This window comes from Apostichopus japonicus, chromosome 16 (genome assembly GCF_037975245.1).
Source record: "Apostichopus japonicus isolate 1M-3 chromosome 16, ASM3797524v1, whole genome shotgun sequence".
Classification (NCBI taxonomy): Eukaryota; Metazoa; Echinodermata; class Holothuroidea; order Aspidochirotida; family Stichopodidae; genus Apostichopus; species Apostichopus japonicus.
The window spans coordinates 24,520,959-24,534,503 of NC_092576.1; the positions used below are offsets into that span (position 1 = coordinate 24,520,959).

Below are 13,545 nucleotides of genomic sequence, written 5' to 3' on the forward strand. Positions count from 1 at the left end.
ATATATATATATATATATATATATGTATATATATGTATATATATATGTATATATATGTATATATATATATATATATATATATATATATATATATATATATATATATATATTTATATATATATATATGTTGTAGCCCACATAACGTTTAGTTGTTCGCTATTGCTTTTCTTGGCTGAGAAACAAGTAATCTGAATATTTATTAAAATGTATGAATAATTCAAGACTTTCCCCTCACTGTACTACGAAGAAAAATATCGCAGCCTGCATAGAGCAGCATGTATATCACACAGGTCTTGTACTCCTGACGTCACTGGTGGGAATAATTTATAGACACTAATATCCTTTTCTCGTTAGCTCTTTAAGGGGTAGGTTATAATTACATTTATAAAGAACGTTTAAGTTGCGCAACATGCATATTCATCAATCTGCATGTACCGATATATGCAGCTGTTATATTCTGTGTAATATGTGCTTCATTATATTATATTTCTTATTCAATCAGGACGCTATGAGTGATCGAGTACCTATCGGTCCTCGGTTAATGAAGTACTACAGTCGAAAAGAAGAAAGCTCTCAGTAAAAAACCTATAGGAACTACCCTGCATAAACGAAACGGGGTACGTTTCATCGCCCAATCGCCTTGCTCAATTGCCCCATGACCAGGGTTATAGCCACGCCGGCCGGCTGCGGCCGGTAGTAACCGCCACTCACGCCTGCCGGCCGGCATTGGAAGTGAATAAACAGTCCACTGGCCGGCACAAAAAATAGTAAAATGCTTGTGAAATACAACAAAAGTAACAAATTTATCTTTCCCTTGCCGTAAAACATGATAATAACGTCACCTTTTTCTGTTTTTTACCAATTGTAAATCTGAAAAGTAGCAAAAATCACCCTTAAGCGGGCCCCTGGACCCCCGGCCGTGAGATGCGAGAGCTTCGCTCGCTACGCTTCGCAAATTTATTTAACCAGCACTCACAATCTCCTAGCTATAACCCTGACTATTGAGAATATGCCTTTTCAGACACCTCACAATGGGAATATCCGGACCGTTTTGCTATTCGAGGGATATAGGTTACAATTACACTTATTTGACCCCATTTCAGCCAATGGACTTTTCTCATCAAGACATAATAATTACCTATCAGTTATAATGGACTGAGTCACGAAGTCTGCACCTGGTAGGAATTTTCTCTTTTCATACACAGATGTCTATTGGAGCGGATCTCCATTGTTCCATTCATCGATAGACATCCTTTAGCTCATGCTAGTCTGCACATGTTTGGATACCCGCTCCTTCAGTCAACAAGTATACATAGTAACGCTGTCGCTTCTCGGCCTTTTGGCTAAGATCATGTGTAGTATCTGTTCCCTTTCGAGGGGGATGGTGATGCACACCTGACGATGATCACACAGTCACAGCCCCGATACAAGGGGAATGGGGTTGAGAGCGGATCAGTCGTTTGGTAGTTTGTTTTTCGTGCCCAGGTTCTTTCCTGGGCGACTTTTCCTTAAAAAAAATGTAATGCTACATTAAGAACATTAAGACCGCTTCTCGACCTTATGGCTAAGATCATGTGTAGTATCTGTTCCCTTTCGAGAGGAATCGTGATACACACCTGGCGATGATCACACAGCCACGGTCCCGATGCAAGGGGACTGGGGTTGAGAGCGGATCAGTCGTTCGGTTGTTTGGTTTTCGTGCCCATGCCTTGGTGACTTTTCTTAAAAAGTATGCTGCATTAAGTACCGTACTACACCCTATAGATCAACAGTTGTTTTTTAGAGATACCCGCTGAAATCCCAGGACCTTACCAGCACAGGAAAGCACATAGCTTTAAAGAGCCTACTGTAGGAATCTATGAAACAGTGAGAGCAGAAAACCGAAAGGTTTGAATATTTAACTATTTATGTTAAAATTTCTACTTTTCTGTAAATTGCGCATACGAATGTCATTGTTTCATCCGCATGATGAGAAGAAATTTCACTGTCTGTTTTTTTTTTAGAAAATAGGTTGGAGCAGTGACTGACTCTGCCTAACTCCATGCCCCTTGAAATGTATTGTGCCCACTAAGTAGGGCCATGTATGAACAGAATTTAAAACTAAATACAAACAGAAAACTAACTGGTAAAATACGTCACGAACACTGAAAGAGCCGGGGATTACAGGACCCGTTCTCTATGGCCAGCCAGTTGAGACAGTTTTCTAATGCTAATACCTCTGTAAAATGTCCTCCAATACCATACTTCAAAGCACTCGTACTGACAGTATGAACAGTTCCTAAGCTTTTTCTGATTCTAATGCTAATACCTCTCTAAACTGTCCTCCCATACCATGCTTCAAAGCACTCGTACTGGCAGTATGAGCAGTTCCTAAGCTTTGTCTGAGTCTAATGCTAATACCTCTCTAAACTGTCCTCCCATACCAAGCTTCAAAGCACTCGTACTGGCATTATGAGCAGTTCCTATCCTTTATCTGATAGAAACATGATATTCATACTGCTCATACTGACAGTACAGGTGCTCTTAAGCGGGACATGAAATGCAGTATACAAAAACTGTCCCATATGGGTGCAATGATAAGTGATCTACCAGAGCAGTCAATATAGAGCACTCCTCATATTTGTGTGTTTCTTAGATAGGGGGCAAGTGGCATAGGGTACGTTAAGCCCGGTGGCTTACCCCTATACACACCTCACACTAAGCAAAGTCTATCTACGCCCTTGGGAAGTGCACTGAGGTGCTCGGTAGAAGTCACGGCTCCTTTAAGGGGAGACATATAACCCTCAACATCAGTATTGATCAATGTAATATAGAGACTGATATGAACAACTTCTCAAAACAATCTCAAGAAGAAAATTATTACATTTGGGAGATATCACATATTTAATGTTCCTTCACTCACAACCCTTAGAGACTTGATTAAGTCTAAATACGCCATCATATAGCCACATATCCCATATGTAACTCCCTTTAGTTATAAACACATATACACACAACTCGTAACTCACAGCAAACGCTGCCATAGTAAGCTAAATTGTTTACAAAAAAATCAGTGAGGGACATGTACGTTCGTGAGCTCAGTGATTCGAATCCAATTACAGGCAACAATTACTTATTTCTCCACAATTTTTGTTAGCTACTCATAGGTTTAGTCTACTCTATAGATACAGCTTAAAGGTCGAAAATTCAATCACCCAAATCACACGCTGTGTGTTTAGCCATGCTTGACGACGCTAAGAATGCAACAGTATATCTCTATTCAGGGAGTTGTTAACAACTCCCTGATCTATTATTACGTCACAATAGCATAACGGACACCGCAACAAGTCAATGAGAAACACAAACAACGTGTGTAAGCATTCAATTATGATTGATGATGACCTTGACTTCCATTCTCCTAATTAGCGTTGGGAATAATTGACCGTACCTTCTTGTGTTGCTTTCAATACTGTAGCCCATAGTATAGCCAGTATAATGTAAGTGTTATATAGTTTGTCAACGATACACGACAGTGGCGGACTGGCCACGCGCAGGCGCGTAGCCAAGGGGGGGGGGGGGCGGAGGGGCAGCTGCCCCCTCCCCTTGAGCATATTTTTTTTTTAAATTTTTTTAATGTTTTTATGATATCGCTAGAGAAAATGCTAAGATGCAACTTACAAGGCCTGGGAAGTGCCATTTCCAGCTATGTGGGAGGCATTTTCAGCCAAAATTTTCTTATATGCTCCGCGTCAATCATGGTGGCTCTACGCTTAGATAGTTTGCAAGGCCGAATCTACAGTTTCGCCCCTCCCTTGGCAAATTCCTGGCTACGCGCCTGTTGCATTTGGGAAATTGGGCATTTGGGCAATGCCTGGTAACAATTACAGCCCATTTTCACAGTAGTTAATAGAATACAGACGGGCTGTGTAGAAATATATTTTCAACTGTGGGAATCAGTCATGTAAAGACTGTCCTCTCTGCTGCTACAAGGTGCTCCTCAAGTTGAACCTTTTCACCGATGCTTACAAGAGCATTGGGCTTGCTTATAAGCTGCTGGTAACGCTACCTGTGTCACAAGTGGCATGTGAACGTTCTTTCTCTGCCTTGAAGAGAATCAAAAACCGTTTGCAGAAGTACAATGACACAAGAACATCTTGAGGCGTTCATGTTGATGTATGTGGAAAAAAAAAGGATCTTGGCCAAACTTGACACTAAAAATATAATTGATGGTGTGGCTGCCAGAAGCAGCGAACTGCGTAGGCTCCTACTCTCGTAGACATGACATGTGCTCGTGTTATTGAACATATATTTTGTTGTGGATTTTATTTCGGTTAATTTCAATTTTTTTCAAGCATGTTGTCACAAAATGCTTGAAAACCAATAAAAATCCAGTCTAAAACATATATTTTTGTCTAGTTTTGTTAACGTTTTGAACTTTCCTCAGTTTAACCAAGTGCTGCTTCTGGAAATTATTTTTGTGTCTTTTTTAAAGGATTATTGTAATCTACAAAATTGAGAAATATAGCACTGACCATTTTGCATCTATTAGCATTCCTTAACTTCAAAAAAAAAATTCAATGGGGAAGGGACACCCCCTCCCTTAGACCCCTCCCCCAGGACGGCGATCACTATGTAAGTATCATATCAATGAATAATGGGCCGGTCTTGGTGGAAAATGTCCGGGCCGGTTTTAAGACCCAATCCGCCCTTGATATACGGTTATGTATGCGTGTATGTATGTATTTATTTTAGATCCTCGTGCAATCAGGAACTCGCGAAGAAGCCTCATTGGCTTATCAAAGCCGCAAGCTGACCGAAGTCAGTCTCTTACATTCATATTTAACGTCCATGATTATGAATTGTCAATTGTCAACAACTCTGTAACTAGACGACATACAGTAATCTTGGAGTGACTCGAACTCTGGACCTTATGATTGGATGGCACCGGCGTTAACCACTGAGCTAGCACTCCTTATAAAGTTTTTTAATTAGTTATTGAATATTGCTATCTCCCCGCTATAGGATATGTTCCTAGATTTCCTTCACCAAGTAACATTTTGAAAGGAGGATAGGCCTATACAGTGACCCCCGTTATTTATGTAAAACTAAATATTACTCGATATACTAAATCGGTCCCTTCGTCGGTCAGTCGGGGTACAAACGTTCAGTCGGGGGGGGGGGGTTGCTTTGTATGCAGTCGGGGAGATGGTTTTGTATTCCGTCGGGGTCGATTTCTATTCAGTCGGGGTCGATTTCTATTCAGTCGGAAAGCATTGTACCAGTCCAACGGATTCCCGAGGTCGCCCTGAAGGCTTGAATCCAGAGGGTGTGGGTGGTTGTGTACGCTACCATCCATAGTTTCAGCCTCACTCAAACATTAGCAAGTATATATATGTACTATGCATAACTTTGCGTTTAGATCAAAACTATAGACCTATTTTATAGCCTAATAATGCACCATTTCACGTATAAGTTCTTATGTTTCATTACGTGATGAGGAGGGCTTCCCGACTCCCTTACATGGGATCGCGTGGGACCCCAAGGTCCTCACTCCTTTATAAATTCCTATATTCCGTCTTTGACCCTTCCCAACCAGGTTCATGCCCTGACCTAAATCAGTCGGGGAATTTAGAGCCACCCACACAACTACAAAACCCCACCACCTTTGAAATCCTGTGCACGTTAACAATTGATTCAGTGCCATAAAGGGTGCCAATATTTTCTGTCTGTGTGTCCCTATAATTAGTATTAGTTAATTACTGCTGGCATTTGCCAATGTCTACTCCGTTTTCGCACAATATTTTTCATATTAATTTAGCCATATTTACTACGTGCATGACTAAACAAACGTTAAGCATTGTTACAATTTTCTTAGCCGCATTTTCTATATCCTTTTTTATTTTTTGGGACAACTCTATTTGTAATTGTATCTTTTGGTTAATTGTTTATTGTTTTCCTTTTCTTTTGTTCAGAGAATATCCGGTAATTTGACATTGTTATGGTTGGAAGCTTAATGGTATAACCTTGACGTCCATCTGTTTACCTGAAAAAAAATTAAACCCATACAGAAGATTTAAGAGTTCTTGCACAAAATAAAGCACGAAATTGATATACTGCAGCTAGGGATTTTCGTCAGTCAAGTAATTAGTATATAAACTTAGATCCAAACCCTGTCCTCAACAATTCATATCCATTCCCAGTAAACACCTTTAGGTAGCAATGCACTGCTTTTTTTCGATTACCGAGTACTTCCGAGTACTTTAGGTTTCGAGTGCCACTTACGAACGTCCGAGTACCGCCTTTCAGGCTCCGAGTACCGCCGAATACAGCATCTTAGAATCTTAGTACCGAGTACTTCCGAGTACTTTAGGTTTCGAGTGCCAATTACGAACGTCCGAGTACCGCCTTTTGACTCCGAGAACCGCCGAATACAGCATCTTAGAATCTGAGTACCGAGTACTTCCGAGTACATTAGGTTTCGAGTGCCAATTACGAAAGTCCGAGTACCGCCTTTTAGACTCCGAGAACCGCCGAATGCAGCATCTTAGAATCTGAGTACCGAGTACTTCCGAGTACATAAGGTTTCGAATGCCAATTACGAAAGTCCGACTACCGCCTTTTAGACCCCGAGTACCGCTGAATACAGCATCTTAGAACCTGAGTACCGAGTACTTCCGAGTACTTTAGGTTTCGAGTGCCAATTACGAAAGTCCGACTACCGCCTTTGAGACCCCGAGTACCGCTGAATGCAGCATCTTAGAATCTGAGTACCGAGTACTTCCGAGTACTTTAGGTTTCGAGTGCCAATTACGAACGTTCGAGTATCGCCTTTGAGACGCCGAGAGCCGCCGAATACAGCATCTTAGAATATGAGTACCGAGAACTTGTTCATCCGAGTACTTTCCAAATACTTTTGATTTATTGAATGTACAAGAACCTTAAGCTATTGGTGCCCGCTGATGAACATATGAAACAAACGATGTAACTTAGTTGACTGAGTTGACATGTCTCAGATCTCGTAAATGTTTGCCATATTCAGAATATCTTAAGATACTAGGACAGGAAAATTGACAACTGCTCTAAGATGACTAACTTAAACGGTCGGTTAATCGGGCTTTATACGGACGAAGCCCATTACTTCCAGCTCACAGGTCTCACCTACCCCTTGCAGACCAGGCGCTATAGAAGTTACGAGGAACAGTTTGTGTGTGTGTTTAACTGCAGTGGCTATCCGAGCATTGTTCGAAAAATCAACCGACCAACAAAAGCGGCAATTTGCTACATATAAATACAACTGTGCATTGTTTATTGGCTTCAGCGTACAGGGCCTCTGGAAGCTGCAGCAATTTTAGATAGTTTTTGTCCACCTTTGTAGCGAATTCTGAGAACAAAGAAACTGTCAGAACGCGGAATTACACCTTACATTTCTCTGGAATGTATTATCAGGACCCTGGTGGATATCTCAAGAAGAGAAGCTTGGACCAATCTCTTATTTGGTATGTCGAAGCATGGAGGTAAAACAGAGTTTTACCTCCATGGTCGAAGTACCACATTGAGAAGAATAAGCCTATTGCTTATAGAGGAGGTCAAATGTCATTTGGGGCCAACCGCAGGGGTAAGGTTTTGAAAACATTGTAAAACACGATATCTCAAGAAGAGAAGTTTGGACCAATCTCATATTTGGTGTGTCGAAGTACCACATTTAGAAGAATGCCTATTGTTTATAGAGGAGGTCAAATGTCATTTGGGGCCAGTCGCAGGGGTAAGGTTTTGAAAACCTTGTAAAACACGATATCTCAAGAAGGTACGCTTGGACCAATCTCATATTTAGTATGCAGTTGTGACACGTTAAATACGAGAGGCCTATTGTTTCTTGTGGAGGTCAAATGTCATTTGGAGTCCCCATGGGTCAAAATGTGGAAACCTTGTATGATAATCTACCGTATCTCCCACCGACCAGCCTATTAGATAACATTGCGTTACGCCTCATTGGAATAGGAGAGGCTGCTGGCAAATGGAAATTAGCTTAAGGGCATCCGTAGATATGAATCATCACGAAGTCTCGATCCCAAAGTGTATCGCTAACTTACACTGTTGCATATAAGCCTGTGCATTAAGGTGTGTAATGAAACGTTGTACTTTTGTACATGCTTAATGTATATTGGAATGGACGATATCATTGTGAATACTTGGTAGCCTATATTGTTGAAGTTTTCCGTTGTATTTCGAAATTGTCCGAGATTCAGTGCCAAATAAAAACTTCAGGTTTGGATGTAGTAACGTTGGGGAAATGACCATGCGCCGTTTACGAAAGTTAACTTCTGTCGCCTAGTTAGATGTACTAGAGGCAAACCAGACGCAAAGTCTTGGGGACCAGGGAGTAAAATTCGCCCGGCGCCTGCTTAATGTACGGCTTGTATGTGTACCACATTGAGTAGAAGCCTGTAGGCTTTGGTAGAGATCAATATGTATACTGAATACAAGAAAAGTTTCCATCTCGGTCATCAGCTGCCAATGTGAATATTGTTTGTCATATCTTAATGCTTTTTGCTGTACTACTTAGTTTGAAGTATGTTGTTCATCTTGGCTGTACCCTACAGCCTAGTGTGTTAAATTTATTTAAGATGATTCATGTAGCATTATTGACACCACACTGCACTGTTACTGTCTGGTTACACAAACGACTGGCTGTTAGTACTATAGCTATAACGTACATGAACTTGAAGCTGCTATGTACGTAGAACGAGATCACGGCGCTTAGGCCATGATTTCATGAGTCAACAATTTGAGGTTTTTTTTTTTTTCAGAGGACTCGAAAATGGTTCAGTTTACTGGTTTTCAATGCAAACACTTTGACATTTGTTGCCACCTTTAATAGCTTCTGTGTAGGAGTTCTGACGTCAGCAGATTATCAACTATAATGAGATATGAACTAAAGTAACAGAACGTGTTGCGTTAGCTGCATTTGTAGTTTTGTAACACTATGTACGTATATGTATGTATGTGTGTATATATGTATGTATTTTAGATCCTCCTATACAAGCAGGAACTCGCGAAGAAGCCATCGTTGGCTTATCAAAGCCGCAAGCTGACCGAAGCCAGTCTCTTACATTCACATTTTAGCGTCCATGATTATGAATTGTCAATTGTCAACAACTCTGTAACTGGACGACATACATTAATCTTGGAGTGACTTGAACTCGGGACCTTATGATTGGATGGCACCGGCGTTCACCACTGAGCTAACACTCTTTGGGAGTTTACTTTGGGTTTACTTTCGGAGTTTACAACGGGGAGTTCACTTTGATTCAAAAGCCCCTTTTTTACAGAAAGTGTTTTCTCAACTTAAAAATCGTCTTGAATGAAACTTAGCAAACGTGTCTTGTTTAATGAACTCTAACATTAACAAGAAGTCCACAATCCTTGGATATAAGAAACAGCTGCCCTAATGTGTAAAGGCATGTGCACCTAGCTGCCTGTGTGTAGGTGGCGACGAAACTAGGCCGTTTGCTCGGGCCCGAGAACAAAGTGCTGGGACCGCATAACCAACGCGAAGCCATTCAGCTGCGGGCCGTATGCCTGCGAACGTTGATATTAAACAAATAGACAAAACGAACAAGACGGGCCCGCCATATACCCCATAGGGTCCCGCCATGTACCCCTTAGGGTCCATCGATTATCAATCTACATATAGACGGACCCCTTCTTAATTCCTACCAAGATAGTATTAAGGAAGCAAATAACCCTGAGAGTGTCACAGCCGTATGGAAAGCCGTTTTAACATTTAATAAGGAATTTCAGATATCTCGAAATAATTTCAGATATCTCAAATTAAATTACAGATATCTCCAATTTATTTAAGATATCTACAAATAATTGCAGATATCTTAAAATCAATTTCAGATATCTCGAAATACCAGGAAATTTCAGATATCTCGAAATACCAGGGAATTTCAGATATCTGAAATTGAATTCGAGATATCTCGAATTCAATTTCAGATATCTCGAATTCAATTTCGGATATCTGAAATAGAATTTTGGATATCTCGAATTCAATTTCAGATATCTCGATTTCAATTTCAGATATCTGAAATAAAATTTCAGAAATCTGAAATTGAATTTCAGATATCTCGATATCATTTTCAGATATCTCGAATTCAATTTCAGATATCTCGAATTCAATTTCAGATATCTGAAATAGAATTTTAGATATCTCGAATTCAATTTCAGATATCTCGAATTCAATTACAGATATCTGAAATTTCCCGATTAAAATGGCTTTCCATACGTGCCATTTTAACATTTAATCGGAAATTTATGCATATGCATTTCAGATATCTCGAATTCAATTGCAGATATCTCGAATTCAATTTCAGATATCTCGAATTAGAATTGCAGATATCTTGAATTCAATTTCAGGTATCTCGAATTCAATTTCAGATATCTCGAATTAAATTTAAGATATCTGAAATAGAATTTCAGATATCTCGAATTCAATTTCGGATATCTCGAATTCAATTTCAGATATCTCGAATTCAATTTCAGATATCTGAATTAGAATTTCAGATATCTCGAAATCTATTTTAGATACCTCGAATTCAATTTCAGATATCTCGAATTCAATTTCAGATATCTGAAATAAGAAACAATTTCAGATATCTAAAATTCCCGATTAAATGTTAAAATGGCTTTCCATACAGCCGGGCGTATGGAAAGCCATTTTAATATTTAATCGGGAATTTTAGATATCTTAAATTGTTTCGTATTTTAGATATCTAAAATTCTATTTCAGATATCTGAAATTGAATTCGAGATATCTGAAATTGAATTCGAGATATCTGAAATTGAATTCGAGATATCTGAAATTCAATTTCAGATTTCTGAAATTGAATTGCAGATATCTCGAATTCAATTTCAGATATCTCGAATTTAATTTCAGATATCTCGAATTCAATTTCCTGTATTTTCCGCTTTAATTTTCCGCTGTATATGCAAAGGATTAAAAAAAACAAACATGATGACTGTTTCCATAGATTACAAAGAGAGGGAATGATTTTAGGAAAAGTATGATACATCTATAAATCATAACATAAATTAATATGACACATTGAATATATTTCTGACATGGGGAGTACAAACACACTCTCTTGAATGGGTATTGAATAGGCCAAATGTGTGTGTATATATATTTTTATCTATATATATATATGTATATATATATATGTATCTATTTATGTATATATATATATATATATATAAATATATATATATATATATATTATATATATATATATATATTTATATATATATATATATATATATATATATATATATATGTATATATATATATATATATATATATTATATATTATATATATATATATATGTATCTATATATATGTATATATTTATCTATATATATATATGTACATATATATGTATATATATATGTATATATTTATATTGTCACAGTCTGTTGCCTTGTCTGTTGATTACTTGTTGTTTATATGGTTCTTCAATCCGTGTTGCAGGGGCGCTCTCCGGCCGACTGCGCATGTCCTGGGGTGACTCTATATCTCTATATCTATATCTATATTTAAACTAACCATTGTGCGGTACTGTAATTTGAAGAATTCCACATCTGGGAATATTTGCCAGGCAGGACAGCACGGGATTGCTGCCGAGCTCACAAATCATAAATACGAACAGGTTTAAATAACGATGAATAGATTTTACGTATAGAAATTGTGCATCAACCGTTACAATATATATATATATATATATATATATATATATATATATATAAATATATATATATATATATATACATATACATATATATATTTATATATATATATATATATATATATTTATATATATATATATATATATATATATATATATATATATATATATATATATATATATAGTAAATCAATAAAGAATAACACACCAGAAAAATTCCACTTCACGACCGGTTTCGTCCTTTTGGGACTCATCAGGCGAAGGTAGGAATCGAACCACGGATCTTCGTGTTACGAACCTAAGCCCGTACCACTCGACCGGAGTGATTCTACTGATGTGTTAAAGCGTATAAATTGGCTTTGACTAACTTTCGATCCGGGGTTCGATTCCTACCTTCGCCTGATGAGTCCCAAAAGGACGAAACCGGTCGTGAAGTGGATTTTTTCTGGTGCGTTATTCTTTATTGATTTACTATATATCTGTCATACCACTTGCTACACATTCATTTCTTATATATATATATATATATATATATATATATATATATATATATATATATATATATATATATATATACATATATATATATATATTATTTTAGGATTCGTCTCTGGCACCCGAGATAGTTTGACCGCTCTACTTTTGGACCATTGTCTTCACAAGGTTGAATAAACCATCATGTAATCGATGATATATGTTTCCTGCATTTAAGACAATGAATAAAGTGAGACCAAGGGAAACTCAATACCACATAGCCTTAACTCTCACTGACATATTAAGGTTATATAGTAGCGACAAAAATAAGCTGATTGGTTAAAAAGGAGAACAGAACACCTGTCCATATGTTTATTTTTATTGAATAGCTAACCCGTCTCAGTCGTTAAAATTTTTCATCAAAGGTCAGCCAGAGGTCAAAAGGTCATTGACATTCTATTATAAGCCAGATGTGTTGGTACAATAAGTACTCATACGGGAGCGTGTAGGACATCACATTTGACGACGTGGACGCATGGTAAAACGATTAAAATATCGAAAATCATTGTGTTCCTAGTCAAATATCTGAAATGATCGCTTTTACGAGATCCGCGCAAAACGGTAACAAAAGTCTGACATTTTCTCGCTTGCATAGTTGACATTTTGATGAGAAGTACTAAGTGTGTTAACCGGCTATTTTCAGATGATTACAGTAGTGCAATATGTACCAGTCGTCGATATAGTGTCCCTTCTACACTTCCGTACAAAGCGGTTGGTCAAACCTCATGCAGAGAACTCATTTTCATTTGTTAGGGAGAAATTAATTTTGAACTTCAACAGCTTTTAAGTTTCCTAAAACGCGCACATGAGGTAACAAATTTAATAAACTGGTTAAAGGCGACCTTTATCATCATATATAATAACCTTGAATTGATTCAAACTAAGGAAAACAAGTCGCCCCTTAAGTTTCGGGCCTATTCATCTTAGATATCCATCGGCCAAATGAAACAAAAAATCCAATGTTTGTTTTGCAAACTGTTAAACGACAAACATTAATCCGACGCAGGATCGGGCAGGCGGATAGGCCCTCAAGTTGCGTTTATAACTGTGTATTAGGCTACATGTCGTGTCTAACATAATTACGTATAATGTCAGTCGTAGAATAAAGTTTTCCGTAGTAGATAGGGAGCCTCTCGAATGACACTAGAACTGCATTTTCCTGCAAATACGCAGTATTGTAGTGTGCGTGGAGTGCTTGGGATATTAGGAAGAACTTTTCGGTTGTTCATCGTGTATTTTTTTGGGCGGACCACACACCAAGGAGTAGGCCTATAGTAAATGTGACTT

General features: G+C 38.1%; 1 pseudogene; it reads left to right on the plus strand.

Annotated features, from left to right (window-relative positions):
* The first annotated feature begins 1,323 nt into the window (after positions 1 to 1,323).
* On the plus strand, positions 1,324 to 1,400 carry LOC139983932 (U2 spliceosomal RNA; annotated as a pseudogene).
* The last annotated feature ends 12,145 nt before the right edge of the window (positions 1,401 to 13,545 follow it).